Genomic DNA, 12,052 nt, shown 5'->3' with positions numbered 1-12,052 from the left:
CACATCATCGTCATTAAAACGCCAGAACACAAATCATCAAAAAACTCCCGAAAATTATAAATTCACTGCATGAACGAGATATGAATGAATATAAAAGGTTATTAATATTTTTTTTATCTGATCATTCAATGCACTTTTTTCAGTTGAATTTCCCAATAAGTGCATTAAAATTTTAAGGGAACAAAAACTAAAAAGCTCAATTTCGATATTGTTTAAAAATTAATCGCATTAAGTCGCAACGCACGTCCTGCTACCACCACCCCAAGCCAGTCTGTCCTCGTCGTCGACATGAAAAACGCAAAAATAATGTTTTTCCAAGAAAGCAATTATATGGCAACATAAAGAACTTCTTTTTTTAAATATATTAATACTTGCGAGCTCTGGCGCCGGGCGGTATGTTTATTCCGTTTACTTATGCATACACACTGAATGCGAAGACCATCCATGAATGTGCCATTAAAATTGCATGAAGGAAATACACAAGTGGCAAACAAGTAAATTACCTGAAAGTAGAGAGAGAGAAAAAAAGGAAAAAAATTAGAATAAATTTATGTGGAATTTCTCTGCGACACTGGCATCGTCATAGAATGAGTTTAATTTAATGAGTTTCTCATGAAATTTATGAAAAAAAAAATGTATATAAAACTTTCATCGTGATTTGTGATTCTAATTACTGCAAAGAAGTAACTTCAGCTCACAATTATTTTCTCTGATGGTTCAAAAAATTTCTTCTTTCCCCCTTTTTCAATGTTTTGACACAACTTGACACTCCTCCGTCGTTTTTTTTTATTTGCTTCAATATCAAAAGAATATTGATATAATCAGACATTTTATGCAAATTTCTTACGACAACAACTGTCATGTTAATGTAACGCGAATGTAAATCAAATAAACAGCAATTTCCATTTGAAGATGGAAATAAATCAAAGTGATGTGAAAGTAATTTGGCGTGCATCGACACTAGATTAAACAAAAAATGTAATTTGATCTTCTCTATTATTATTTGAGAATTTTGTACAATTTTAAGAGGGTCAAATTTTAAAGATTTCAAATTTTGGTTTGAGATCTGAAGGATATAGGTCACCCTCTTTCGTTCATTTTCTGAAACAAATTTTTGGCAAATCACTCTGCACGATTTTCTTGTAAAAAAAAAATAATAAAATAAATTCTGTCACAATAAACAAACATCCTAAAATGTGTAATGTGATGTAACATGGGGGCTTTCAATCCTCCATCCATCTATCTACCGCCGAAAATAAAAAATAAAAAGAATGAATAGGCAAATTATTCGTGCCGTAATGCTGTTTCCAGGAAAACATAGAGTAGAATCATAAAGTACGACGTAGAAGAGAATCAATCGCATGATTTTTTGATGACTCATAAAAATAATACACTTTATTGCTTTTTGTTGTTGTTACTGCGTTTCACTTTTTTTCCTTCTTCCTTTGTGCGACGAAAGACGAGACGCGACGCCGCCGCCTGTGCGATAAGCTTGATAAATATTTTGTAGTAAATTATTTATGTACAAGCGGAATTAGATCGTAATGAAGTGTCATTTAACAAATTTTCATGCTTTTCGCGTCCCTTGATGCGTGGATATGGCAGATGGAGGGTGCATAACTTGTCTCGCTCGAAACATCGATGTTTATAGGTTTTTTTCATGATTCATTAATTGCTCGTGTTTATTGAGTGCAATCAATGCCGAGTTGATTATTTGGCATAGATCCCCTTTAATTGTCTTTAAATGTCTTTGTTTTCAAAAAATAATTTCTTTTTATTTCACCAAATGACTTCACTAAGGAAAAAGGTCAAACCTGTTCAAGCTAAATACAGAAAAAAAAGTCGTAATGCGTGCTAAAAGTCAAATTTCATGCGGCACATGTTTCATTTACCGTCCATTTATGTTACGGAATGCCGTAATAATACAACACACCATATTACCGTTATTACCTTTTTACCCCTCAAAAGTAATTTTTTTCCAGGGCAAACAGGAATGCTGCACATTACATCATATTATTCGGTGTCGGATAATGTCGCCATTAAGTTAGGTGTTGCTGCCGAAGAAAAAGTAAAGTCTTCAAAGGGTCGAATCGTACTAATGGACGACATTACCGCACAAAAGAAAGAAAAGACTAGACACAAAAATAATGGAGAAGACATATTGCTGTTGTTGTTATTGCAAAACTCGAACATGATGCTCTTTATTTTCTTTTCTTCTTTGCCGATTACTTTTAAAAGTCATTCCTTTTTATTATATTGCATGCCGGGAGAGCTGGGAGGAAAAACGAAGGAAAAGCGTTACAAAAGACAAGCAAGCAATCGTTGATCCATTTATTTAAACGAGAAGACAGATTGCCTTTGTACTTCGTGATGCTTCCGTGTGCAACGGAAAAATAAAAGAAATCAAGAGATAAACTTGTTCCTTTTGCACGAACGGCAACCATCAGGACACAACAATGTTTCAATGCAATATTAATGACTTAACATATGAGACTCGTTTCGTGCTGCACAAAAAAGAATATCAAGTTTCCACTTAATTTATTAGGAAATCCTTGAAGAGTGTCACTCCATTTAAAAATGTGAAATATATATTACGATTACTCCTTTACTCGTTGGTCGTTGCATGTCTCCTTGCATTGCAGAAACGAAATTGAAAAGTTTTTTTTTTTCGAAACGAACTTAATCGCATTTCCAAAAGTTCAGTTTTCCATCAATTTTTGAAGAATTTTCCGAGTTTTCCCAAAATTATTTATGAAGTTTTTAGATTTCTCGAAGTTTTTCTCAAGTTTCATATTTTTAAATTGCTCACGAAACTTGTTTTTAAATTTTAGATTTTCTTTTAATTTTCCACGAATTTTCCTAAGATTTTTTATGAATTGTTTAGATTTTCTAAAAATGTTACCCAAATCTTTAATTTTAACCTTGCTTACGAAACTGGTTATAAAATTTTTCAATTTTTCTGATTTTCCACGAATTTTCCCAGTTTTCCCAAGCTTTTCTATGACTTTTCAGGTTTTCCCCAGATAAGAGATTCATTTTCCTTTAACTTTAACATTTCATGTGGCTTACATGGCTTCTAGGAAAATTTTTAAAGTTTTTCCGGAAAATTTATAAAAAATTTTCCCGAGTTTTCCCGAGTTTTTCACATTTTTTTCTATGAACTCACGTATTTTTTAAACGAAATTTGTATTTTCTTTAAATAAATTACTTTCATAGCTTTATATTAAAAAAAAAAATTGAATTAGCAAATGGCAACTTTTAAGTGACACGATAGACGGACGGAAAATTGCATTTTTTTTCAAAAAATAAAAAAAAAATGCGGTAAAAAATGGATATTTGCATGTTCTATTCGAGCGTCTCCAATGATGGGTGCCTGCATGCGTGCCACAGAGGAAAAACTGCCACAGGAAGCGAAAATTTATTACACTTTTGCAAAACATTATTATTATTTTCCTTTTATTTTAAATTTTCTTCCAATGTCTTCGAATGAAATGCATTGCAAAGAAAAAATCCATTATTATTCCGTGCTAGTACAACTTCTGACTATTATTATTTTCTTGGTAGAGGAATTATAATGTGACAGTTTTTTTTTGCGAGTTTGTCCAAAAGAAAGTGCATTTTATCACAACGAGCTACAACGAAACCACCTTGTGTGTGTTTAAATCCCTTAACATAAGCCTCATTTAACTCAAATCTATACGTATCCTTAAAACGAAGAAAAATGCAGAAAAAGTCACTTTTTTGTTCGGAAGACAATATTCATTGAAACTTATGGCATACTAAATCCAATTTCCAAAAGCCATAGAAATGTTTTTTTTCTCCTTTCTATATTTGCCCATATACAGCGATGTTTACACAGACACAAAGTGAGTTAGTTTGCAATATAATAATAAAATCGTATAAAATATGTCACTTGATTGAAATAAATTCCTAATGTTAGTCACATTTTTACGGTATATTATGTGCCCCAAATGTCACATAATAATATGCATGCTTGAGTTTTTTTTTTGCTTTGTGTGAATAAATAATATCGAGGAAAATTGAAATGGAAAATGCGGCAAGCGGAGAGGAGGAAGTTCCCAAAAGTCTTTCACTATTTTATTATTCAAAACGAAGATTTTTTTAGCGGCACGCGTGAGTTTGTCTGGCTTGCGACAAAAATGACAAGCCATCGCGAAAGAACAAAAAAAAAATAGACGATCGGCGGGACGTGATTAGATTGAAAGAAAGCATAAAAATGAGACAATTTATCAAAATAAGCGACACGAGACACAACGTTAAGCTCCGGCGTCGTTGTTAAAGACTGGCATTGTTGCGGTTTAAAGACACCCCAGAAGGTCATTGTTCATGAAAAGTTTTGTGTGTTGGAAAAAATGGGCTCGAGTGTGTGGTTAATTTTAACTTTTATGTTATAGTTAATATAGTGACGACGAAAAAATTGTAGGCAGGGCTGTAAAATTTTTTTAAGTCAAGACATTTTAATTAAAATTATTTAAATTTAAGGAAAAATCTTTTTGAACCCTAAAATTAAGTAAAATTTAAAAATTTTAAATAATTTTTTTTCAAACTTCACTAAAAAATCAATAATTAATTGACTTTCTAAAATTTTAAGCATATTTTAAATTTAATATTAATAATAATTTTTTTTAATCAATAAATATTTTTTCTCAAGCTTAAGCTAAATTTTCGAAGCAGATCAAAAAAAACTTATAAAGCTCAAGCTTAAGCTTAAAAAAAATGTAAAAAATGATTTACGTTTTTAAAATTAATTTAAAAAATATTTATTTATTAAAACAATTTTTTTTATTTGATTTAAATTTATTTTTTTTTTTAATTAAAAAATTGCAAATTAGGTATTTTTTTTTTAATTTAGTGACAAAATTTTAAAATTTTATTTTCTTCTGAGATAATTTTTTTTTTTAATTTTAATTTTAATTTAAAAAAAAAATATTTTTAAATTTTTTTAAATTTAATTTTTTTTTTTTTTTAATTTTTTTATTTAAATTTATTTTATTAATTTTTTTAAATTAAAAAAAAATCAAGTTATTTTTTTTTTTACTTAAACTTATTAATTTTTAGGTTTAATTCAAAAATAAATTAATTTTTACTCAATATTTTTTTAAGTCCTGCTTTTAAGTTTAAGCTTAACTCATAATTTTTTCTAACCCTGCCAGCGACGACATAAAATATAATTGAATGAATGGGGAAAAATTATCTGACCTAAATTTTCTTCTTTCACCCACCCCCTTTGCACACCGCGCGTCATGCACAATCCTGTCTTGATACAATACGCACAACATATTAATTCCATTTTATTATTATAAACAACAACAAAAGGAGGCAGTTGTTGTTGTTGTTGTGTTATTATCATTTCCATATCAGTTTACTTTTATATGCCGAGTACAACAAACAAGTGCCTCCGACGTAACATAAATGAGCGAACAATGAATTTGAAAGGGAAACCTTACATAATGTAATATTTTAACGACACACATTTAAATATATGGAAAGAAAGCAGATACAAAAGGTTTTTTTTCTGTTCTGAAACAAATGGTGCTCTTTTGTTGTGTGTGAATGATATGAAGACAATGCGACAATGTTGTTACTTGTTGTCGGAAATGAACTCGACTTAGGATAGGCACAAGACCTCATTAAATTTGTCCTAAAATCGATTTTTTCGGTTACATTTTACATCCACTCAAGTATCAATAACGCTTTAATTTAATGTGTATGCAAATTTCCACAAGACAAGAGACGCCTTAATAGCGGCTCAGCTCTAAAAATAACTGCGGTCTGGTGGATTTTATTTATATTTACATCTTTTTTGTGTACTTGGCAGTGCCACACATGATGTGAAAACAAACAAATTTTGCGTCTACTTGGTACCTCTCTCTGTTTATTGTTATCATTATAAAGTGGATAATGTGTAGGTTTTTGACATTAACTTTAATGGTCTTCCGTACACAGAAGACACATGCGTTTTGCGTCGTGAAGAGCCCATTATCGGAGCAACAACAAAGATAAACATAGACATTTTTTGATCCCTTACAAACAAAAAGGGTCACAAGCAAATGTGATGTCATGGTTGATGAAAAAGTCAATATTTATGTTATTATAGGTGGAGATGAGATTTGAATTTGGGATCGCACAAAATATAGTTGGAGGGATGTTTTGTTGTTTTATTTCATTAAAGTGGTCCATTAAATCACGTAAATTGACCTTGATTTGCTTATTTTTCCTTTAAAAATGAAAATTTATTTTTTTTTTGTCAAAAAAAGTTTTAAATTCAAAGAAAACTATTTTTACATCATTAATTTTGTTCATTAAGCCAAAAGTACGTCTAAGGATTCAAACTCTCAAAACTGGCAGAAAAAGTACGTTCAAAGGAAAATTATTTTATGAAATAAAATTTAACAACAGGAAAACGAAAGAAAAAGGATGAAAAGAGAGAGACTTTAAGCAGCTTGACAATGAATGCAGCAATGCACATTTTGTCCCATTGTCTGCAAACCTAATAAATTTATGGCAGTAATAATAGATTCTCCTTTTCGGTACGGCAAAGGCAAGGCAAGGCAAGGCAGACAAGGGACAACAGAAAAACAATATAAATGATCTTTTTCCTTTGTCTTTTTAACCATCATCAAGACGAAAATTTATCATTCGTACCTTTTTTCCGTGCACACGCACACACAGCGCACAAACAAACAGAGACCAAAAAGTTTTGCATCTAATTAAGTAGAAAATTTCTGGATGAATTGAATTTATTTCTCTTATTATTATTAAAACTGGAAAAAAAGTTTTTTTCTTCGTTGCCTTTTTTTTGTAAATCATCATCGCACAGACACAGTTGTGCTAATGCCCTGAATACAAAAATATGACAAAAAGAGACAAAGAAAAGCGGAAATATGGTTCTTCTCAATTACAGTCAAAGTAAATTACTGGTTATTTTATAAATTTTTCATCCTTTTTTTCTTTACGTTTTTTTTAGTTGTGTGCCTCAAGGTTCGTTCAATCATTTAAGGTTGATACAAATTTTTTTTTCTATTTTTAAGATTTTTTGAATATTAAATAAAAAAATATATTTTTAAAAAAATAAAAATAAAAAATAATTAGTTTAATTTTTAAATAATAATAAAAAAAATAAAAATAATTTAATAATTGATTTATAATTTAATTTAATTTAATTTATTTTAATTTGTAATTTAAAAGAAAATTATTTCTTAATTTTAAAAATTAATTTTAATTTTCAATAAAAAAATATTTTTTTTTAAATTTTCATTAAAAAATAAAATTTTAATAAAAAAATAAATTCAACAAAAAATAATAAATTTGTAAATTCAATTAAATATTTTTTTAATAAAAATTATTAAATTTAATTAAATTTTTTTTATGAAAAAAAAAAATAATTTTAGTTTTTAATAAAAAAAAAAATAATTTTTCCGAATTTTTAAAAAAAATAAAATTATAATTTAAAAATTCTAAATTTAACTAAAAAAATTGATAAAAAAAAATTGAAAAATTTTCAAAAAAAAAAAAAATTTTTTTATCTTTTTCAAAACAAATTTGTTCAAAAATGTACTTAATTTATTTACATTTAGATTATCTAACTCGAATTAAAACAAATTGGGAGACAAAAGCGAAAACATTTTAAATTTTTGTATTGACCTAACCACATTTTTTTCGTAAGAGAATTGTAACTTTAATAAATTTGAACAAACAACGACAAGACCTCTTTATTATCAGGTCATTTTCGCATTAATCATAAATTTATTGTCCTCTAACATATTCATTTTCGGTGTTTGTCCCTTTTTTGTGCCTTTTTCCTTCCATGTATTTTATTAAGCAATATTTCATCGGTCCACTCGATATTTCCTCTCAAGCACAGACATTTTCATACAAATTTCCTACAGAAAAAAAGCCACACTCATTCAACGTGAAATTGAATAATTTGGCAATAATTGTCCAAAAAATACATATATTTATTGTATTATGTTACTCTGACTTTTTTTTGCCTTGTCGAGGATTTCCCAGATGTATTTTAGTGTGTTGTATGAGGACGACGATGATGAGGATACACACATAATAAAATAAAATTGTCCCACCGCCATCGCCACGAGTGGTGCGTCAACAGGTTGCTTGTCGCGCTGCTGTGCCTTCAGATAACAATATATATATTTAGTAGTGCCATTGTGGGTGGGACGTACATTGAGAGATTATTAAAATCATATTTTTGCCCTGGAAAAAGCCGGAGAGTAGACAAAAACACAGCATGCCGTGCGTTTTCATGCAAAATCTCATTTAAATAATTGTAAAATTTAAAATTTAGTTTTCGTGCAATTTAGTGACCTGCTGAGGTAGTACAAGAATAATTATCAGACAAAGTATCTGTTATGGCAGTGCAAGAGGATCATTTACGGTGCAACATAAAATTTTATTGTACAACACATTTTCGATAGCTGGCTTTTCAAATAATTACGGAGAAAATTGTGCTAATTTCAACTTTTCATCCGGAGGGTATTTATTACTTTTTGCCAGTAATTACTGGTTGAGTGCCCGTTAAGTTGGACAAATATAATTAAATTGCAATTTATCGATACTACTTTTTCGACTGTGTTTGTTTTTTTCCTTTGCGAAAATAGAGGAAGAAAAATCTGCAGACATTATTAATATTCTACAACCGTTTTTTCTGCATCCATTTTAGCAACATCATCATCATTGTTGCCATTATTTTTCTCTTTCTTCGGTTTTCGCTGTCGTAAAACGGAGGCGCACACACAAAAATCGCATTAATACTAACGACTCCCATTCAAGTTCCAAATCAAATCATTATCGTCAATTTTTATGTTTCCTTCCTTGGATATTTTTTCGTCGTTCGTTCGTCGTCTCAAATAACACCCTCCGCTGTACCTGTTTTCTTGCACGACCCGCAACAATAGGGAACAATTTTTCCTGTGCGAAAAAGGGCACGCCGCCGTCATTTGAGATACAAGTCACATAAACATTAATATCAATAATAATAACAATACGTTCAGTTATGCATTTCATGCATTATTATATATATTAAACATTATTATGATAAAAATTCAATGCTTGTGGGTTATGCAATATACTTGACACATACCGCACACGGAAAATGCAAAAGAATATCAAGAAATATTGCAAATATCTTCCGTGCGACGAAAAAGAAGGAAGTCATTGTCATATATTTTAACATGTGAATGTGTGCGGCGACTCAAAATATCGAAGGAATATGATAATTTTTTTCTTCGTTAGGACGTTACAAATTTATTTTTAACTTTTTTTGTTCTTCAATATTTTTTCTTTTTTTTTTTGGTAAAAATAAAATAATTAAATATTAAATAAGAATTAAAGAAAAAGAAAGAAATAATTTTAAAAATTTAATTGATTAAATTTTAATTTATTAATATTTTTGTTCAGATTTGCTAATTTCTAATCAATTTTTTTTAAATTAAAAAAAATTAACATTATTTTTAATTGGAAGTAAAAAAATTATTTTTTTGAAAATTTTTTTTATTAATTTTTTGAATAAAAAATATTTTTTTAAAGGAAAAAATTCCACATAAAAATACTAATTATGATGAGATAAAATTAAAATTATTTTTTTAATTATGGTTTTTTTAAAATTAAAAATTTATTTTTAAATTATAAAATTAATTGGTTTGAAAATTATAATTTTTTTTTTAAATAAAAAAAAATATTTTTTTTTGTTAAAAATTTGTAAAAATTAAAAATTTCAGCTTCATTCATCTCGCATTCCGGCATTCCGGCTGCATTCCGACATTTCAGCTGTATTTCAGCTTCATTCCGTCTGCATTCCGACTGCATTCCGGCTGCATTCCGACATTCCGGCTGCATTCCGACATTCCGGCTGCATTCCGGCTGCATTCCGGCTGCATTCCGGCTGCATTCCGATATTCCGATTGCATTCCGGCTGCATTCCGATATTCCGATTGCATTCCGGCTGCATTCCGGTTGCATTCCGGCTGCATTCCGGCTGCATTCCGACATTCCGGCTGCATTCCGACATGAATTTGTAATATAATTTTTAATTTTAGGAATTTTTTTTTACTTAACTTTTTTAATAAAATAGGACAAAAAATCTTAAAATAAACTTGGAACATCCTCACATGAAAAATATCTCTAAGGTTTTCCGATGAACTGGAAAATCGACATATTATCATAAAAATTAATGGAAAAACCTGAGGAGCATTGTTTCATCGGAATCGAAATAGGACTCAGCTGGGTATAGATTACACTACTGCATGATAATGCGCTAAGCTTGTTCCCCAAGATGGATGAACGACCACTAAACAGCTTGCCATTTATTTTTATAAATGTTTACTTAAAAGGATTAACATAACGAGAAAGAGAAAAAAATGAAACGAAGAATCACGTTTTTTCCTTTTTCAAAACGGAACAAAAAAAAAATAAAAAAGGAAACAAACCGCACCATAATTGGCAGACATTAAAAACTACAAATCTTTCATTTCTCATTATAAAATATAATTTACGTGCAGTGCTTTCTTGATTTACTTCTGCCGCTCAAGGAAGATGATGATGATGCTGCTGCTGATGCAACTGCAAGCACCATTTCATTTAGTAATTAAGTACTTCTCTTGAAGTTATTTTTCATATCAGGCGTTCAGGCAACCAAGTAACGGCGAGAAAAAGCATAAAATGAAAAATTATCTTTAAACAATGATGAAAAATTAGTGTTTGCTTTCATCACGTTTCTGCATACAAAAAAAGGAAAATCATTTATTATTATATGAAATACTTGTGGAAAAGAGGCACGAACGAAAAGTTGCTGCAATGCAAAAAAAATGTTCCTTTGTTGTAGCAAAAAAAAAAGTAGCTGGATTACCGTAGGACAGGAATTTTTTTCCCAACATTATTATGATCGACATTGTTTTATATACGGCGGAAAAGTGTGTCATTCATGTCCTGATTCCATCATCGAGTGGGAACGACGAAGAACGAGCAAAAATTATGATTAATAAACTTTTAATTTTTTAAAGGAAAATGTTGTTAAAAATGTATGAAAAAATGCAAAATGAATGATAATTTTTTCCTTTCGTTCCTGTTTTTTGCTTCGTTTATGTTATATAAAAAGGGAAATCAAGCAAAAATCAATCAATCTTTCAGTCGAAAAGGCGACTTTTTAAAGTAATAAATTCATCGTGTGACTTTTTGCGACAATTTTTTCGTCACGCTATCGGAAAAGGTTAGGAAATTGACGTTCGATGCGTGAAATAAATGCTCTATTTAAATATTTTACACGCAGAAAAATGTTTTAAACATGTTATTGAATTTTTTTCAGATTTTTTTTAGTAAATCTATGAAAGTAATTTTTATTTAAAATTAATTCTTAAAATAATTTCCAAAAAAAAATTTAAAAAATTGTTTAATTTTGTAAATCAAATTAAATTATTTTTATCAGATCTACTAATTAACTAAAAAATTTCTAGATTTCTCCTAAATTTTTTATAAAATGTTATATTTTTTTAATTTTATATAAAAAAATGCAAGTTTTGTCAAAAGGCAAAATTCATACTTTTTGACAAAACCTTCTTGGTAAAAATTAAAAAATTCTATTTAAAAAAAATATTTTTTTTATTAATATTTTAAGTTTTAAGAACTTGTTCAACAATTTTAAGTTAAATGCAATGAAAAATTTATTTTTTTTAAATTTTAATTAATTTTTTTAACCTAAAAAAATATGGATAAAAATTAATTATTTTTCGTAAAAATTATTTTTAATTAATTATTATTTTATTTAAATTTATATTAATTTATTTATTTAATTTATTTATTAAAAAATTTTTTATTTATTTTTAAAAAACTGAATTAAAATTAAATCTTTCAACATTTTTGCAGCTTCGCGGAAAATTTACTAAAAACTATTTTTTTTTTTGATTAAACTCGAATTAAACTTGTAACAAAAATTGATTAAAAAATTTCACACATTTTTCCTTGCGTATAGGAACAAGTAAGCGACATGTAATAAAAAGTAATAAAAATCTTTGTTAAA

The 12,052-nt window shown here is 28.6% G+C and overlaps 1 protein-coding gene across 9 annotated transcripts in view; it reads right to left on the bottom strand.

Moving 5' to 3' along the window:
* The window catches only part of LOC134827305 (mucin-5AC), a 213,444-nt gene that overhangs the window by 58,691 nt on the left and 142,701 nt on the right, over positions 1-12,052 (bottom strand). The window lies entirely within an intron of this gene.

The sequence above is a fragment of the Culicoides brevitarsis genome, chromosome 1 (assembly GCF_036172545.1).
Source record: "Culicoides brevitarsis isolate CSIRO-B50_1 chromosome 1, AGI_CSIRO_Cbre_v1, whole genome shotgun sequence".
NCBI lineage: Eukaryota > Metazoa > Arthropoda > Insecta > Diptera > Ceratopogonidae > Culicoides > Culicoides brevitarsis.
The sequence above is the reverse complement of the archived record's forward strand: the minus strand, read 5'-3'. Positions and strand labels throughout refer to the sequence as shown.